Consider the following 20,739-nt stretch of genomic DNA (forward strand, 5'->3'; position numbering starts at 1 on the left):
GATGAAGATGATGAAGACCCTTTGCTCCCAGGGAAGGAGAAGGGCCTCTGTTTTTGTTTCTGAACGGCTCAACCTTAAAATTGTACCCCAAAAATCTTCAAGAGTGGACCCTCGAAAGCAGTTGCGGGAAAAGCTGCAAGTCGGGGGAAAGGACTCACACGCAGGCAGAGAGACTCCTCTTCCTAAATGGACTGAACAATATTTGGAAGTGGGCGGCTGTCTCGTTGTGATAATGTTTTCATAGCATGAGCAAGAAGAGACTTCTCTTTCTAAATGGACTGAACAAGGTTATTATGGAAGTGGTAAACAGACTGAACATCTTAAGGGTTGTCTTTTCACATTGTCAGTGGGAGAAGGGAGGAAGGTGGGGGGAGGAGGAGAGTTCTGAAGGTGGTATAATTTTTTTTCTTCTTTTAGGTCTGTTAATAAACTTCTTCATATTCTTTCAAGTTTGGTGCCTGTTTTGCATTTCTCCTAATTCTTATCTCACAGCAGATAAACAGTAATGAGTATTTTGGACCAAACCACTACACACCCCCAGGTCCTTTTCCCCCAGGCAGCAGGAAACATAGTATGAAACAAGGGACTAAATGCTACAGTCATTAAAAACATTTTTTTTTCCTTTTTAACTTTTAGGGAAATGTTTTGGAAGTCATAAATTAAGGTTTCTGCCAAACATTTTCAACTGCTGTGATATCTCTTGCAAAATAATAATTAGGATGTTTTGCACATGCATTATGAAGTCTTCCAGAATGTGGAGGAATCTGTAATTCCTCCAGTATTAAAGCAGCTTAAGTAGGTGTTCTCTCTGAGAAAGCTTCAGAGGAGTTATGCCTTTGGGGATTTCTTACTACTCATCATTTTGGAAATACACAAAGTTGAGTGCTGCTGCTTTGTTTCTTCATAAGTGTACATGTCAAGACATTTCACTTACTTTTCATGTTTTAAATCACTGCAGAGATGAATGGAGATAATGGCACAGAGACGTAATTGTGCATGAAAAAATGATTGTCATTTCTAGTTGAGTTTCTTACCCTTTTATACGTGTAAAATAGCCATATGGTTTACACCTCTTGCATTAAGGGTATGGAAATGTAGCAGAAAATAAAATCCCTTGCATTTCAGTGGGTTCTGAGGGATCAGGGGGGCTGTGCGCAGCAGAGCTTAGTTTCTGATCATAGCCAATCCAGCACTCTAAATCTCCTGGAGTTCTGTAAGATCTTTCACAGGCACAGATTCACAAATACTGCAGTTTTATCACTATAGGTGTGGTTCAATACAATAGGAACTTGTGCTATCACTGACTCACAAATAATTCTCTTTGCCAATCTGATGCCATAGGTCTGTCCAAATTCAAAGAGAACTTACAGAATCCAGGTTCACAAATAGTGCAATTTATTGAAGCGACAGAATGGCTGGTTGAGGATTGCTGGTGATAGGTGCACTAACTACAGAGTTTTATATGTGTTGAGTCAGAAAATAAGCTCTATTAGCACTACATATATATATACATATATATATATGTATGTATGTGTGTGTGTGTATATACATATATATATATATATATGTGTATGTATGTATGTGTATATATACGTAACAAGTACTCCCATGTCTGTTCCAATGCAGTTGGAGGGGCATAGCTCACCTAAAGTTATCCCTTTAGGAGAGGGGGAGAGATGGAGTCCATCAACTCATACTACTGAGACAGCAGAGATGTTATTTTTTCCCCCCCTCTCTCTTTTTACCCCAAACTTCCTCTTTTATGTTATAATTATTGGCCCTTCCCAAAAGATGGAACAATCACATGCTGTAGGTAGGGTTTTGGTGACTGTGACTTACACATGTAAGACATGTTCTCTCTTCTCTTCATTTGCATTCTTAGGGGAGTGAATGTTAATATGCAAATAGGGCTTAATGAGGGTCTTGGTTACTTGCCTAGTTACTTTCAGTCAGAATTTACTGTTCATACAAAGGTAAAATAAGCACACTGGTCCTCCTCTATCTGCTGAGGCATCAGTAAAGGCTGTCTGACCTTCTCCAGAGTGTCTTTGTGAGCGCTCTTATCTCCTTGAAGAACCAAATTTACAAGTCCTGTTATGCCCAGTGAGGGAGAGTGAGTCTGGTGGCTGGTACAGACATGTGGATGCTCGTCCCTGCCTCACTGAGAGGCTGTGAGGCCTTCTCTCCACCCCAGACATCCTTCCAATATTAGGCCTGGTCCGAGCCTGGTGTGAGATCACCGACGGGCCCAGCTCATGTTTTTCTCAAGAAGCCTCATCAGTTCTTCACTGACTTAAAGTGATTCCATAGCAAGTCTGACAATTTACCACAAAACCAGAGAAAACATATCATTTAGACTTGAAAACTGTGATGGCTCCTCCTTCACTTCCTTTCATAATTCCTTCTGAGGTCAGTTTATTTAACCAGAATTTAGTTTCATTCTTTAGGCTTTGCAAATACTCTGTTGTTGTCAGGCAACATTATGCCAGCTGATCAGGAAAGATATATACTGAACACAGACATTGCATTGAAGTAGAGGATTGTAAGTGATGACTGGAAACCCATTTTCCTTCCAGTGTTTTCCCACTTGACAGGTTTGCAGCTGTGTGTACTTGTTTGAATTATTTCTGCATTACTATGAGCATCTCAGTCTTTTAAGTGGAGAATGCACCTAATGGTCTGGAAAATTATCTCAATGTTGCTCAAAAGCTGTTTGTGACACTGTAGTGTATGGTGCCATAAACTCTTGTCAGTTTACACCACCGTGAAAAGGGTGAAATATAGTTATAGATAGTGCACTGTAAAATAAGATATAAAAGTAGCTTTTCTTCTCATTAAATAATTTTTTAAAAAGAGGGTAATACTGTCCAATGGTAATATGATTATGCATAGATTTTTTAGTAAGGTATTTTTCTTAAACTTGGTCACTGCTTATAATAATCTGTCTAAATCTCTGTTTAAATAAAAATGAAAATAAATTATTAAACAAACAACCCAAAAAATATATTTATAGTCAATGATGTGTACTTTAACCCATTGGAATCTCACCGAATTTAAGTTTCAAGAAAAATACAACAAGAACCAATGAACCTGTCCTGTGACTAGACAGGTTAAGCCTAGTCATTAAGAAAAATTATAATGAGATTTTTAAAGCACTGGAATGCATTGCCTGTTAAGAAATGCCAATTTTCTTAAAAGATATCTTTAAAATATATTAGATCAACATGTGCCAATAATGCTTCAAACACAGTTGATCCTTCCTTAGGAGAGGAAGTCCTGTTTCTCTGTGATTCTTTTGCTTTATACTTGGGCAGATGCATTTATAGCAGTAAGATTTAGTGCTTTAAGCTGATATCCTTGTAGATTGTATTCATGTAGAAATTGAAGATTAGTTCAGGCTGGTAAAAGTGTTGGAGAGGGAATGTTAGTGACTACATTTTCATTGCTGCTGGAGTGATTTTCATGGTGAAATGCTCATTTCTCATCTCAGAGGAAAAGTGAAACTAATTTTGTTTGGGTGTTTTTTCCAGAAAAATGTAACTGTTTCAGTAAAAAATGTGAAATTCAAACTTTTCTATTTTTTTTATGTCTATAACATAACAGACAAAAATCATCCAAGAGCTATTGAAGTAACTAATGGGTATTCTCTCAAAATGCAAGATTAGCCAAGCCTGGAATGAAGATACTTGCTCCTGAGCCATCTTTGAATGAATGGGCTGGATGGATTTCTGGGAAAAGTAGGTGAAGAGCAAAACATAGAAATACTAGGAGACAGTAAATGCAGAGCTCACTCAGTGGAGGAAGGAGTCTCCTGTTTCTATCTGGTGCTTTCAGAAGTATATATTCACCTGTATTAGAAACCTACATATACAAACTTCAGTTGCTCTGTGAATTGTCAGTAAATTCTTTACTTTTAGGGTGCACCAAAATATGGAGCATCTAAAGACTCAATTTACAGTGGAAGACTTCTTTACTCCCTAAATGCATGACACTGGTTGTGTAGGTACTTATCATCTGTTTAGTACCTCAGTAGTAAGTCCAAACTGGGATATATTTCACTGGGAGCATCAGCTAGTTAGATTTGCTGTGTATAGGGAAAATGCACAGGATGGATGGAAACAGTGGTTAGAAATTGGTTGGGTTTTCTTTATTTTTTTAAGTGTTTAAGGTTTTTTTTAGTATAGTTTTACACTATTGTTTACAGTGTAATATTCTGATTTATGTAAATTTGAACATTGGAGGATAGATTGTCATATGATAAATGTACCCTTTCATAACCTCTGTTTCCCCAGTTCATGAGGAGGGAGGAAAGAGTTGAATGTACACACATGCACACACAAACATGGAAGGAGCATGGAATATCTTTCCTTTATTTTCTTTCCCTCTTCCTTTTTTGTTTGAGTGCTTGTTGGATAAGTTATTGATAGCTCTTGCATTTCTATTCTCTAGCCAATATTCTTTTTGATCATAAAAGCGTATTGTAATAAACTCATTTTATTGTCCATAAATAGAAAAGTGGGAACATCACCATTCTGCAAACTAAGGTAGGTAGCCACAGAATTAAACAAACAAGAAAAAGTGGTCCTTTTAATAGTGCAGAGACACTCAGTTGTTGCTGTAGTGCAGTGTTTAAATAATCTTAATAAGAGTTCTTATGTGAAAAAAATCTATACTAAAATGTTTAGAATATTTCAGAGGACTTCCTTAAATGTGGTATGTTCCTGAACAAGCTCATCTCAAGTGGCACTCAAGAATTCTTCAGTGTAGAGCTGAAGGACATTGAAAATTGGTGGAAATTCATAGGCATTTTCATAAGCACTCTTAGAACATCAGACAGCATAATTTTGTTTGTATTGCTCATTAAAATATATGCGTAGTATATTGATGTATTTGTTTCGTGTCCATTTTGCACCATTAAAAAGAGACCATCCTTCCTCCAGAGGAAGTCTAGCCTTAATAATGAAGCACAAATACAAAAAAACATTTTGTAGCCTTCAGACTTCATAATTGCAGGGCTGGCAGTTTAAAAAAAAATTAAACACTTTTTGAAGTGTGAGAGAAGGTTAAGTTCTGTGTATATTTTCTCACTGTTTACTCAATATGTCCCTTTGAATATACTGTTCACTAAGTTCAGTAAACAGATATATAATTACCAAGCTGTTCTTTGTGCCATTATAGAATGTGAATTTAATTCATAAATCCCAGGTGCTGACAATTCAGTCTTTTTATATGCCTTTGTAATAACAATAGTCTTAAAAAAAGAAAATAAAAAATTCCATTTTGACAGATTTATGAGAATTTATGGTGTTTATGCAGGACTGTCAAACACAGACATGTCTTCAGTCCTTTCCTAGAAATAGCTTTCAAAAATGTCTCTAAAAACACTTGTGTGGAATTGGGATGACTTCAAAAAAGGTTCCCTATGTGCTGGATTTGTAAAACACTAATAAATAGTAAGTAAAATGCACAGAGCTGCAGCCATAGATACTGTAAGGGAAGACCTTTTGTGTCTCTGGATGCTAAAGTACAACATTTTTGCTGAAATCAAAATGTAATGGTAATCTGTGTAGGAATTACATACTTACATTATGCAGCAGTCATACTCTGAGCAGCACCTGTCTAGAACTTGAAAATATGAAGGAACTATAGCTATGGGTCAAAGGGACTGCTCTGGAGCCAGCTAGCCTGGGCTGCTTTCTAATCATCCCTAAATATTTGCTGTGCATCATGATCTGTATTGCACATTAAAATCAGAAGGAGCTCTGGGTCAGAAGTGTGTGCACGAGGAGTCAGTTCATCTACTGGTTCTGTGAAGCACTGGGTTTGTGGCGGACATGCATTCATTTCCCAGGACATGGGAGTTCCTGTTCATGATTCTCACCTGGCACCGGTGGGGAAGATGAACCGACTGACAAATGATAGACCAACACTGGACTGTTTGGACTTCAGTCCTAAATGTCCTGCCATTTGGTCAATATCACTTATGCAGTCATAAATTTTCAATAGTTAATAAGCAGTAGTATTATCCAGGACATAATAAATGATCAAACCCTTCTTTCTCCCTAGTGCAATCGCTGTCCCCTGCTTTACACAGAAAGACTGAATCCTTTTTATTCTTCTGCAAATCAGTTTTATAGATACAAGAAACTAAGGGTGAAGACAATGACCTTTAATTTCATTGTCCAGGGTTAGGGATGATTTCTGAGAGACAAGTGGGCACACTTAATTGCAGGCCGTGTTTTTAAATGATTGTTTTAAGGCATTTGCAGTTGAAAATTGCACATTTTAGCTATATTATCGTTCTGTTATGTAAAGAAAATTGTTTTGCTAAGGCTTTAATTTTTTCAGAACTAAAAGTAGAAGATTTAATGCTTTGAGATAACTTTTAGAAACCTTTAATATCTTGCTCTTTAAAAAAAGAATTTGGTACAAGCAGAGCAATATAGCCTTTTCCTTTGCAAACTATGCATGTATAGGCCATTAAATTATCTTAAAATTCTGAGGATATGTGTGTCATTTTCCTTTGACAAATGAAATCTTTTAAAAAGGGTACTAAAAGTCTGATCTCCAATCTTTCTGAAATGACTCCTGTAACAAATTTCATAAAAACCACTAAGTGATATTGTATTACTGCTACAGATCACCATGTGAATGTTTTGTGAATGTCAAAATATATTTTTAAGGTTTACTTTTTTATCTCCTGACAATCAGAATACAACTTTTTGTTATGTCTTTGAAAGTCTTTAAAAGAATTTATTAGGACAGTATATCCTCTGAGTTCAAGCTGTAGATTTTCCCATGCGCAGGACAATGCTCATCACCAAGAAAGATTTTTGCCAGTGTAAGAGTTTCTAATCAAAATTAAGAAACAATTGTTAACACAAGTCGGAAACCCCTACTGATTCTAAAGCAGCTACTCTGCACCATTGCCACTTCATGGACAATTATATATTAGAAGTTTTCTTATAGAAACAGCAGAGCTACTCAATTACAGCAGAAAAATAGCCATGGCATTTGTGAAAATGTGGAATTCCTTAAAATACTCATGCTTCATTTTAATTTTCACTTTCCTGAGAGTTACCATAACTAATTGTTAGCAAAAAAATGTCCCAGATCCAGGAAATGTATAGTACTTTATAGTTATCTCTTGACTTAGATCTACTTATTTTTCAATATTTGATTTAATTTACAGTAGCTGAGTTTTAGGAAGTCAGAATTTTATTTCACACTCACACTGTTGGTTTACTTAAATCTTGTCTCATAAGATGCAGTTCTAAATTTCTCCATGAGAGTTTCATTCGTGGAAATATACCACTCACAAAGCTTCTTTCTTTAATTATTGAATGTTGTATACTGGAGCATCACTGTGACCCTGCAGCAGATAATGGGCTTCACTTTTATGCCAAACTTTCTTCAGTAAGACAAGATGGTAAAAGACTCTGGACAGTCTAAAATGTAGGATGGGAAGTAGAGGTGTAGGCTGGGAGATCTCTGAAGGCAGATCTTGGAACATGCGGTTTATTGCAAAGGGCGTAGGTATAGGGGCACTGCTCAGAGCTGCAGCTGGCAGCTCTGAGCAGGCCCAAGAGAGCAAGAGAGTAAGCGAGTAAGTAAGGAGAGAGAGAGCAAGAGGAGTGAGAGTGAAGAAGAAGTGATGAGAAAAGGATGGAATGGTGAAGTCCTGGTTACAATACAATAAATCATCTTCTGTACTGAATATTCTAATTGTCACTAACCAATCTAATACAAGATACAAATCCTATAGCATTTACATACACCCTATAAGAGTTCTTATATTACCATAGAGTGTTACATCTTAACTTCTAAAAACTACTCTTTGGACCCCTTCTGCTGAGCTAGTAGGGTCTGCTCTGACCCTTGGACCTGCCTGCAAGCAGAGGGTATTGTTCCATCAAGAGGGGATTACCTTCAGTCGGCCATACCATTGTTTTCCAGTTGTTCAGTAACTAAGACTTGGTGTTTCAAAAGTGGCTTTCATTTCGATGTCGCCTGTAGTTTTCATATTCCCAAAATCTTTTGTCAGGCAATCATATTTATAAGGCTTTCCTGTTTCATCTTCCCCAACATAGAGGTAGAGAGATTTTAACTTAATTGCGTGTTCCTAAGAGGAAGCAAATGGCCCAACTAGGTATACTCTCTGTGCATCCTATTCCTGACCTCAAAACACTGATTCAAATACATATTTTGCTCTTCCTGTGATTTTATTAGCATTTTGGTATAAACAAAATGTAATTATTGTCCAGATTCTAAGGAGCTGTAACAGCAACCTTGCTCATATAAGACACTCTTCCCTGATATGAGCTCCCATCACCAGTAACACCTGAAGAGTGAAAAACTCATCAACTAGATTACTAGATTGACAACTTAGTCCTAATCGTACTAAGAAGATTTTTGCCTAAAAATAACAGATAAGATTCTTTACTGGTGTCAATCAGCATAACTTCATTACCTTGATATGAAGTACCTGGATTTATACTGTATCAAGATTGACAATATGAGGTCCTGCTCACCCTCATCATGTATGTAAGAAGGTCTTATAGAGTGTGAACAAGAGAAGCACTTGACAGTTCCAAACATGGCAGGTGATAATAAGGGGAATATCTGCGCTAGAAGAACTCCTGTCCACCTTGTTTGGAACTCCCCATTCATCCTGCTTCCATGGATTTTCACATGTTCTTTCCTGGTACATGAGATAATTTGTTTTTAATTATGTATTAGATATGTAGGTACATGTAAATTTCTTTAGTTGTGCTGTTTCATATTACTTCAGGTCATTCTAGAGATTTAGAAAACAGAGCAACACATTCAAAAAAATGCTTGTTATCTGCTTGTTATAGTAGATTAAACTTAGAGGATAGACTTCCTATACAGACATATAAAGAAAACACCGGGTAAAAAAGTTTCTGTGCTTCATTTGATTTAAGAAGAATGCTGAAAAGAATTCTGAATGAAAATGTGTATACTTCTCTAAATTGTTGTTTCATTTTGTCATTATAATTAGAAACAGGATATTTTTTTATAGCCTGTAATGTGGTGTTCAGGAACAATTAGACCAAGAATAATAATTTAGCCTGACAATAGGTAGATAAACAAAGTGAGTGGTTGGATCTTAAATAAACAGCCTTCTTCCTTACAAACTTTCAAAACCATTCTTAGTCCTCCTAAATGTTAGTAGAGTAGAGTAGGGAATTTTTTTGTCATTTATATACAAAAATTATGGTAATAGCATAATTTAAGGTCAGCCATGTTAAGGAAGACAGCTTTTCTTGTTGGTATCGAAAGTTTGTTTTCTAATGATTGATTTACAAGTATATTTTAATAAGTTTCAATGAATCTTCATGTCATTATTTAGAATATACACTTAGAACAATCACTGACACTTTGTACCAAACTGTAAATCAAGGTAGGCCTATTATCTTTTGTCTGTATTGTCCTACTGTGAATTTTCTATATGAAATGGAGAAATTAAAAGTAATTTCAGAAAATTTTATGGGCTTTAGAAAGGACAGACCAAGGGTATTGAGATCCACTTTTTTAAGTGATTCCAGGTCCACAGAAGGCAAGAATTTGCACAAGATAGAACCCCAGAGAAGGAAAAAACCCCTCTGACACTGCTATTGATCTGTTTTCTTGTGCTTTGTTTATTAAGCTTATTGATGACTGAGCAAGTAAGATGACTCTTAAGTTGGTAGGTTTTGTTATTTTCTCATAGAGAAAATTGAAACCTGAGGGTACAAAACAAAGACCTGTTGCATTTTTGAGCAATTTTAAATAAGAATGATAAGTAGGAAGAAGAAGAAAAGGAGAGAGAAGTTTTTTCCTTTCTTTTTTTTTTTTTTTTTACAGAATCCAGCATGGAAGTTTGTAATATATGGTGCTTGAAATTATGGTACTTGTGATTTGATTCATAAAGTTGTATAACTTCCCTCACTGTGGGTGACTAAGTTACAACTTTTCCAGGACAAAAAAAAATGTATGCAGTTACTCCTAAGAAAGTCTTGCTCCAGTAAGAGTTCTTAGGAGTCAGAGCTAGTATTTTCAAATTTGTGATTTGTCTAAATTCAGAATAATTTCAAATTCAGACAATGCTTGTTTCAAGTCAAGAGGTGTTCAATACTAATATGTACTGCAGCAGTTGAGCACTTCATTGAATAATGTACTCACTCAACTTAGAAAGACAAACAGTTGTATAAAATTGAGTCATGTCATATTTTATGTTCTGTGTGACCTTACTGAGAAATTTCTTAATTTATTGTAGTGTTAGAGTGCCTCTTTTCAACAAGTTACACCAGTAATTCAGTAATCCAGTAATCATTTTCTTGATAGCAGTGTACTGCAACAAATGAACAACAAAGACTTCTGTTTTCAACCAACTGTAAGATTTATTGTGCTTCCAGGTAGAGATTTATCTTTTCTCTGAATAGATCAATATCTGACTTCCAGGTCAATAATTCCTGATTGAATCTCAACAGAAGTCAATAGCTACCTATTATGTCACCTAATACACAAAGATTTTGTGGATGTTGGGTCTAAGAAAGAAAATAACATTTGTGAACATGTATCAGATTCTTTATAATGGAATTCCTTTAAATTGTATTTATATATCACCATCATTTTTGTGTGCATCAGAAAATTTTGAAAATTGTGGTTCGCCTTAAGCTACCACAGACACATTTTCAGCGTTCAAAAGTATCTGTTATCTGCCATGGTTCCTAAGCCAGCCTTCGGTTTATCCAGAGTACCATTCTTAGATATTTTTTGTCTTGTGCAGATATTTTTTACTGTGCGAATAGATTAGGATTTTTATAGAACTACTGAGGTTTCAAAGAATTTATGATTTTTGTTCATTAATTTTACTCTTTCAGAAAACATTATGATAATATTTTTTTCCTAGAATTTTTCTTTCAAGGACTTGTCAGGAAATCAATTACTCATATTTTTAAGGTATTTGTTGTATCATCTATATGTATATGTATTTACACTCTGATACACTAAATCTAGCACTAAAGCACTTTCCACAATTAAGAGGTTTTTTTGCTGATTGTATTCTGCTGGTTCTTGAATTTAATAGTTTTTCTTTAAACAGATATTAGCTTGCATGGCCACTGTCATAGCACATCAGGCAGAATTGTTTTCATTGTAATCTATGCACCTGGGATACATGGAAAAAATTGTTTACTTTCCATATTGACACGAGTCTCAGTGTACTTCATTCACACTTTGCAAATTAGCATACTGAAGTGCTCAGTAAGATTGCACTCTAACTGACTTATGAAAGTTAAAGTTATGCTATACTGCTATAAGGTCCTTAGCATGTTATAAAAGGGTCAATGAAGCATTGCAGTTCAGTAGAATGCTCATGGGTATGTAAGGAGGAAGTATCACAGGGAGAAAAGAACACAACCATGGTGTAAATGCTTGGTATGTTGGCTAAGTTTTCTCACTAATAGATAATCTGAGTTATATGACTTGATCTTGTCAGTCAGTTGTAATTAAATTATTGAGGACATGAAAATTTGTCCAGATGTGGAATCTTTTCAAGACTGTATGTTGAATTCAGTTTTTTTATTACCTGGACACAATTTTAAACCTTTTATAAAGGGGTAACTTATGCCTAAGAGTCATTGTCTCTCTTTTTGACCTCTTATGAAGATGATCTACTTTGAAAAGAAACCAAAATATTATTCAGCATAATGGGAAACTATGTTAATTATCTCCAATTATTTAGATACATTATTATGTACTTATTAAAGATAAAAGGTTTAATTCACATAAAAGGCTAATTTACTAATAGTAGATGGTAAATATGAAGTAGTCTGTGGCTCCATCTTTATTTTCTTTCATTATAAAGAAGGTGCTAAGGAGCTTTTGATTATGACTGGAATATTAGCAACTTTAACCTTCAACTGCCTCTTCTTTTGTTGTTTTCATTCAAGCTATAGATTAAATATATTTTTGTGTAGGCCAGAACATGTGACATTGCAATAAGAAATGTTCAATATTAGTGGTCTATTCTATTTTAAGAGAGCAGGATTTCCAAGCCTGTCAATATAAGTAATTAGGTTTCAGATAGTTTTAAGCTCTTTCTTGTCAAATGTGATTTCATTTGAGAAGGCTCACGTACTTAATTCCCATCTGCTGTGTTCAGAGGTTACTGAATGCATCCCCTTTTTACTTAATTGTTTTGTTCGTCACGTGTCATTAGGTTGTTCCTCCTCACCAAGGATTAAATACACCTATAAGAAGTTTATATCTGAAGAATTTGCACTTAATGGGTAATTTAATCTCGCACAGCATTCTTTGCCCTTGCCTCTATAGTGAGATCATTTGCTTGGTTCCTCTGCTTGCATATGTGACAAGTAAACTGTTATGGAGAAGTCCTCAATATCTAAGTGGCATTAAGTTGTATGTTAGTCACATGTATCTGTATCTAGGTGTGTTCCATAGCTATCTTGGCCTAACATTTTATTTCATTATACAACCAGCAGTCACTCGTTACCGTCTTTGAGCAAAAAATTATTCTGTTCCCCCTCCCTTGGGGTACAGATTCTTCTTCCCTTTTTTGATATATTTTTAATTGAATTCTAAAAAATATATTTTCAACAGAGCAGTAGCATCGTTCTTTTGCAGGCTTTATCTGAGACACACGCCTACTGAATTAACAGGAGCACATCAAAGTATGAGCAGTGTATTGGTCAAGGTGGAGGATCTGACTGCTTCTCCCTTTTTGCTCCTAGCCACATGTTTCTTCAGAACTATAGAAATGCCACTAATTTGGATTCCAATCCCAAAGAACTCATGAGTGTGTGCAAAAGCACCAAGATGTCTTCTATCAAAATTGAATCATTTCATCATGCACAATTACGCAGAGAATTAATATATAGTGGCATGTTGCCAAGACACAGGAATGTTTTTGTTCTAAGTCTGTCATTAAGGGTTTCTTCTACTTCTCCATACCACATCTCCAACAATTTTGTGTGGAAAAAGTGTGTTCAAAAATGGAAGAACCATTTTATGAGAGATCAAAATCACTCAGGTAGGAGATTTGCTTGAAAGAGTGCTTAACTATATTTTTATGTCTGAAAAATCATAGGAACTTACATGCAATTTTTACTTCAAAAGAAACTACTTGTACATTTTCAGGACTTAACATATTGATAAATAGTTTATGAGGAATTAACCCTTTTTTGAAGTATTTTCAGAATCTGTATATGAATAAAAAGACAGAATTTCCACTTTTCTTCACCTTGAATTGTTGACTCTTTTAGGAACAGAATTAGATTAATGGGGAACTATAAATGTTGTCTAGTCCCAAGTCTAGGAAGGGTGGTAGATTCTCCCTGAATAAAGTAGATAAGCAAGTTTGCAGAATGTAAATGTGTATCATTTCTGAGAGGTCAAGTAAAAGAAATTTGCAACATGAGGCTGGCAAATTTAGGCAAAGAGTTAAAAAAGGAAAATAGAGGATCTAGAAAGAATTTAGCCAATTAAAAAATCGGAATAGCAATAATGCCTTTCCATATGTTTTTCTGGAAAATAGCCCACGCTTAACAAACCTGATTTCTTTTTTTTTATAAAATGGCACACTATATTAAAAAAGGTAATTACCATGCTGTTACAATCTGGTTTAAACCCAGGAAAGCAAAGCAAGCTAAGTCTCTGAGCATAAACCGGAAAGAACCTGGAAGGTTCAAAATATCCCCAGAAATGAGATTAAAACCAAACGAGTTTAGATGTTGTTGCCAAAAAATGGATGTATTTTATTTGATAGTAAAAGAGGCAAAGAGAAGGGAAGAGAAAAGGAAGAGAGAAAGAAAAAGAAGTGTGTGTGGGGGTGGGGGAACAGGGAGAGGTGACAGGGGTTAAGTGGAAGCAGATCACCCATCCCAGGGTCCCAACGACGTCTCGTTGCTCCCCTCCATCCGGTCTGCTGGTGGTGAGGGTCCCCCGTCGCCGCTGTGGCCACGCCGCTACATGCTGCCACACCACACGCCGCCACACGCCGAAGAGTGCAGAATCCCATGGATTAATAGACACTTCGGGCCAGGTGGGAATGTCCACGTGCCTCTCTTGCAGGGGCTAGCTGGACACACTGTCCCTTGCAACACTGAGTGTGTGTTGCATCATCTCTGGTGCTCTGGTGCAGGGTCTGGGGACCCCTTGGCGGGGGGCGCCTGTGATGGGCCATGTCACCCCCTTCTGCTGTGGATAAGCTTCCTCCCCCCTGGTGAGGACCCCTCAGCTGGGCTCCTCTGCACAGTGGAGGATGGGCAGTCACGGCACCTCTGACCACAGGCTTTTCCCAGATACCCAGAGCCTCTCCTCCCTCCACGCCTTGGTGCGAGGGTCTGTGCGAGCCTGGCAGCTGAGAGCCCTGGGGCTGTGGTCCTCATCTTGGAGGTGTTAAGCCTGTGCTCAGTGAATGTCCCCAGCCCTGAGTTGTTACTTTATCTTATCTTCATCAGTGAACAGTGTCAGGCTTCAGTCAGGGCCCCATTCAGGGTGTGGGAGTCTTCTCTGCAGCTTCTGTAATACAGTTTTAAAAGTCCTTTAAGAAAATGTTTAAGTCATAAAATATAATATCTCAGTCTCTGACACATGCCACATGCAATTCTAGTTAAATAGATGGCAATTAGTAGCAGCAACAAAGCACATATTAAATGGCTATGAACTGGCTACCTGGGAGGTAAGAAAAAGTTATCATCAAGACAGAATTGTCATGAAAGGAAGAGATTCCGACAGGGCTCTACAGACATCAGTGTGAGACCAGCTCTATTCAACCTCTTTCTGTGTGGATTAAAAGTAAACTCAAGAGTATCATTGGTAAAATTTTTGGATGACTATTTCTATAACAGATATCCCTTTGATTACAGCACTTGTATATTGCACATTAGAGTTTATTGTCTTCTTTCTGGGAAGTGTCATGGCAGCAAATTTTTAATTTAATTAATTTTATTGAGCTTTGCATTATGAAAACAGGGGGATGTGCTGTGATTACATTTGGTATCCATGCAATTGCCACATAAATTGGCATATTTTCCATGCGGTTAGTGAAGCTTTATTCAGATTCCTTAATTTAGGAAGCATCAGCATAAGACATTTTTTCATTTGGTAATTTCAGTCTGTCACTCATTGAGATTTTAGAGAAGGCTGTATTTACTAACAGTAATTTAAATAGATTTTTTTTCTCCTAGGGTATTCACTGTAGTACAACCAGTCTGGTTAATCTTCCCCTTCTTTTAATACAAAATAAATGCTATTCTAGCCTATTGCTTTAAAACATTTACTATTTTCCTTTTAAAATATACTTATTTTTTCAGTAATTTTTATTTTCTAGCAGTTATCCTTATATGTTGGATTCATGTATTTCATTTCAATGCTAATTTTCTTTAAGGAAGGATATACTGTATTTCAGTACTATAACCATGACCAGAGAAGATAATTGACCACTAATTGTCATTTCTATACTGCTATGACTTTCATCCATGGACTATCTAGGGATGTCCTCCCTGTAAAGGAACAAAATGTTAGTTATATAAAGCAGATGTGATTCAAAGGCCTAGATTAAAAACATCCTTGTTATAGAAGTATTCAGAATGTGGAGTATGACCATAAGCTTTATATTGCAGATTTCTGTTTACAGTTATATTTTGAACTAAATAACAAATCCAAGTCTATTGAGAGTTCTAAATATGAACTTTATTTTGAGATTTTAAGGGAAAAAAAAAGTATCTGCTGACTTGTTCAGTCAATCTGTCTTAAAATGGAAAAATTGTGTTTCCCTTTAACAGTAGAATAATATTAGAATTTGAAATGTGTTTTAATATGTACAATGTGTTCAGAATATTCAGTTACAATAAAATAAGCTAAATTCATACCCCAGAACAAGCAGGGATAAAAATAGAGCTTTTATTCCAAAAGAAAGAATAATACGAATGAAATTCCCATGAGTTCAAATCCCTCCGTAAATTGTAAACCCCCACATTTAGTTAGCTATTAAATAGATAATTTAAAATTACATTTCAGTCATTATTGGCTATAAACATAGCAAGACATAAAAGAAACTAGAATATGGGGGATCTAACGTGACCTACTGGCCCTTTATCAAATCTCTAGTAACCACACTCATGATCCAACAACAGAATGGAAATTTTCCAATCAAAAAAATACTCATTTCCCCATGACAAACTAATTTGCCATTGAAGTTTTCTTGTTTTCTTTTTGTTTTCCCCACTAGATAGAAGACCTTTGAGCTCAAAATATTAAAATAGACCCTGTTTTTTCGTGGGAAATTCAGACCATGCAGGAGTAGGCTGTAAAATAAAGATGACTAAAATTCTGCAGTGGTTACTGAATCTAAATGAGTTCTTACTTTGTGTAAATAATAAGATAAATTCTTTCAAGTGTACCAGACTAATAGGTAAGCACACAGTTATATATTTCAGTAAATGCATAGCTATGCACCTGGCTGTGGCAAACATTTTCTTAGTATTTGTCTGTACTTGAGTTAAAAAGTCTTTACAGTCTCAGTTACAGTAGATCCTTCTGTTGTAGCTTTTCTTTTATATAAGTTAAATGGTTCACAGAATGCTAAAAAAGACAACATAACACATTGTCAGATGCTGCAGAGCATAGAAGTATCTTTAAGAAAACTTGGTAAAAAAAAAAAGGTATTGACTGCAATTCAGTAACAGGAATGAATTTAGAGAGCCTGAGTGGAGAGGGAAGTAAAACTCCCCAAAAATAAAGTTATTTTCAGGGCTTTTTTTCAAATCCAGAGTTGTTGGGAAAAGGAAAGAAAAGGAGCTATCCACAATAGTAGCTATATCAATCTTTCATCTCAGTGCTTATTTTTTTCTCAGTTTTATCTGATATTTTGAGGATAAATTCAGGACCATCATGAAGAAATTTCTTGATTGCAAAAAGTTGTGAAGAACTGTCAGTACAGAGAAAGAAGCTTATGTGGTTATAGGCAAGAGCAAGAAGAGCATAATCTAATTTAATAGCATTATGTAGTAAAATTACTTACAAGACATATTGTTTAGTTTTAGTTGGTCCTGTGAGTAGCAGGGGGTAGGACTTGATCCTTATTGCTCCTATTCACATTAAGATATTCTATGGTTCTACAGTAATTCTGGTCTCATGAATTTGGAAATGTCGTTGGAGGAAAATGTCCTGGGTTTATTAGTCAATTAAAGATGAATCATCAGTGTCATGTATTCTGTATAAAAAATAAAAATATTGCAATTTTAAAAGGTGGTATTAAAGACTTAATTGGAAACGAAGTAGGTTTCTCATCATACATGGTCAAGAAAGATAAATTCAGATTGGAAACTGTGCTTTCCAAAACTGTAGAAACTGTCACACACACCCCAAAATAAAAACAAAACAAAACCAAAACAAACAAAAAACAAAGCAAAGCAAAAACAAAACCAAAACAAAGAAAATACCAACCAAACAAACAAACAAGAAAACCCCCAAACCCTACGAAAATTGGTGTGCTTTAGAGATTAATAAACTTAGTGAAGAAGTTAGAAGAAAATGTGTGTTTTGGGAGAGCCTTTCATGTGGGAAAAAAACATCTCTCATAATTTTAAGATGGAAATAGGTATGACTGTTTGTGAGGCCAGAGGTCCAAAGCTGTGCGTTCTCAACTCTTTTCCAACAGATTTACCCTTCCATATGTTGTATTTGATTTTCGACACAGCAGTCAAACTTCTGTAAAAATTCTTTGCTTAATACCAGAAACAGGATGGGATGTACCTGTAATGACATCTACATCTTGCTTTTCTGATTTTCTTATTTTCCTTTCCTACCAAAGATGAATAAGTACCGAAGGCATAGCTGAAAAGTACTTGGTTAACAGGGTCAGAGAGTTTCCTAACAAATATGAGGCAAAATCAGGGCTGTGTTTAAATTTAAAAAACCTGTGACAGCTTTCCTTTTCAGTATTTTTTTTGTAACTGTTTTAGTCAGGGAAATATGTTTCTTAAGAGTAACTTCCTGTCTTCTTGTGGGATGTATAGGAACCTCTGTCAAGCATACCCAAGATACTCAGGGGCAATTCCTACTTTTAAAAGAACCTGCCAGAACATTTAATATTATCTTAGTGAAAAAGATGATTAAGTTCTCCTTACACCTTTTGGGATCATTAGTGAAACTTGAGATTATGCACTATTTTAGTGCTATACTGCATAACGGTGGAGCTGCTAGTGACAAGTGATGCCTTGATGGGGCTACCTGCAAACAGAGGCTAGACAAAATTAAGAGAATAAAAACAGTTATATTTATTGAAGGGCCTTCAAGGTACACTTTGGGCAGTCAAAGCCTCAGGGCTACACCCAAAATGGACTCCTGGGTCACAGATTTTCATACTTTTATAAGTTTGGTCTATTTGCATATCGGGGGTTAATCCTCCAATTACAATTTCAGGTAATGAAGTCATTTACCCCTCCCCCTTAATCCACTTTGTTTATGTATTTCGGGGCCTGGGACACTAAGGTGTCCTTGAAGTTCAGGCTTAGAGAGGATTTGTTTTGTCTGACCAGAATGGGAGAACAGTAGCTAACAGGCTATATGGAGTCTTAGAAGTATACACTAAAAAATTATGGAAAAGCTAAAACCCTAATGCATCACAAGGACAGAGTGTTAGGGTCCTCACAGTAGTTACATACCTCATACTGATGATATGACTTCAGGATGTATAAATGTATATGCAACCCAGGAAAGAGAGAGAACTAAATCTTCCCTTACCTCCTGCCTTCAGCCCATCAAAACCTTAAAACTAGTTTTCTTATTCTAAACTTTGCATACAAGGTTTTGAAATTAAGAACCTGCCCAGTTTCATTGTCTCTGTTTTCAAAAAAGAGGAATCTGCTGTAAGTGGGAGGGATTAAATGATTAGTCATGACTAGTCATCCACAAATCCTTATTAACTAGAAGCATTGATTCAGTATCATGCACCTTGAAGCAAACAAAGAGGAAAGTAATAATTCAGAGGAATTGTTTCAATTCAGAGTTTGTTTCAATTACTTTAAAAATGCAAGTGGCTAGTACTAGTGAGGATAGTATAGAAGACATGTTCTACTATGTAACATTTGGTCTGTTACAAATTGAAATGGAAGATTCTTTTAAAAATCCCATGCTTCTTACATGCATATGCATAAGCATGATAAATTTGGTTTAAATGGAAAAACTAAAGCAATTCATTTGAAAAGTCAAAGCAGGACATTCTCAATTCTAATAATTTCACATATTCCTATTTATCTGTAAAATGAATTTTCAGAATACTAGTACCAGATTTTTGAGCCATAATTATTTCAGTGAAAATGCATATTTAAATTATACCAGTTCCTTTTATCTAAATGACTCTGTAAATTTCTGTTTCTAAATTTATATTTTGTGTAAGTTGTGGATATTTTCAATATATCATGTTGCAATTTCTGAAAAAAGGTCTGTTTCAAACTGTATAATTTTAAGGAAAAGAGCACTGATGAACTAAACCTGACTGGTATACTCTTTTTAGCCAGTTTGTCCAAAATCTACACTTCTGATGGAAAGTAACTTACAGTGCAAAACTGTGTTCAAATTATTCTAAAACATGGATACTTAAACAAAAATATTCTTCGTGGATAAATTTCCTTATTTTTGTGTGATTTACTTTCAGAAGATAATAGAAACAGTGGTATAAGCTACATGAAAATTATCATTTCCTATGTAATAATGTCTAAATGGTTTTATTGAAGAAATAATAAGAAAGTAATTTTAAAATACAAGAAAAATAATGCTCTGGAAGCCACTTTTTACACCATCTGAAACTGTGGGAATCAAAAAGCTTGAGAATCATGCTGTACAGCCAGTTGTCCAGAAGAGCAAGGCTCTACTTCTTAAGATTCTTTGCATTAGTAACTATTGTATGATTAAAATTTACCCAGAAGCAACATCTCATCATGTTATGGTATATTTTCTTACTGGTTATAGCAATAACTCACTTTCAGAGTCCAACAGATGTTAAGCCAAAATTTTAGCTCTTTAAAAATGTAATGTTAATAAATTTGGCATTTTTTTAATTTTCTTTATTTATTTCTGTGAAACTCACTACAGTCTATCAATGTCTTTTCTGTATTGATGTGCTCAAAACTGGAACCAGCACTCCAGACTTGGTGAGCAGAGGGGAAGGATCCCCACCCTCGACCTGCTGGAAATGAATTTCTTAATGCAACCAGGGAAGATGCTGGCCTTGTTTGCTGCATCGTTGGCTCATGTACAACTTGAGGACCACATCAGATTCTTTTCTTTACAGCTCTTTCCCAGATAGTCTGTCCACAGCATGTACTGGTTTCCTGGCACTGTACTTGACATCTCTCTTTTCTGAATTCCATGATTTTTCTGTCAGTCTGTGATCAAAGAAATTAGCAGGGCTGAATTTTACAGGTATCATCACAGGTGAAAAATGTCCCCTAACTGAAACTGTGCCCACAGAGTTGTCTGCCTCTACTTTTATTTTAATCTTTGCTTCTACATGTATAGGTAAATAATGTGAAAAAAACTTGATGATGATGGATAAAAATTAATAGAATTTTAGGACCATTCAATTTTGGTTTTCTCTCTCTAGTATAGTAATAACAATAAAAGGTTTATCTTTTACTTTAAAGACAATTATTAATTTAGTCAAACTCATAAATCGATATGATTGACATGTACCAAACACAAAAATAT

At 35.6% G+C, this 20,739-nt stretch overlaps 1 protein-coding gene across 7 annotated transcripts in view; it reads left to right on the forward strand.

Moving 5' to 3' along the window:
- The window catches only part of CDH18 (cadherin 18), a 521,943-nt gene that overhangs the window by 434,381 nt on the left and 66,823 nt on the right, over positions 1–20,739 (forward strand). The window lies entirely within an intron of this gene.

This window comes from Corvus kubaryi, unplaced genomic scaffold, assembly GCF_017639235.1.
Source record: "Corvus kubaryi isolate FWS band 111438036 unplaced genomic scaffold, C.kubaryi_AGA036_p1.0 68, whole genome shotgun sequence".
NCBI lineage: Eukaryota > Metazoa > Chordata > Aves > Passeriformes > Corvidae > Corvus > Corvus kubaryi.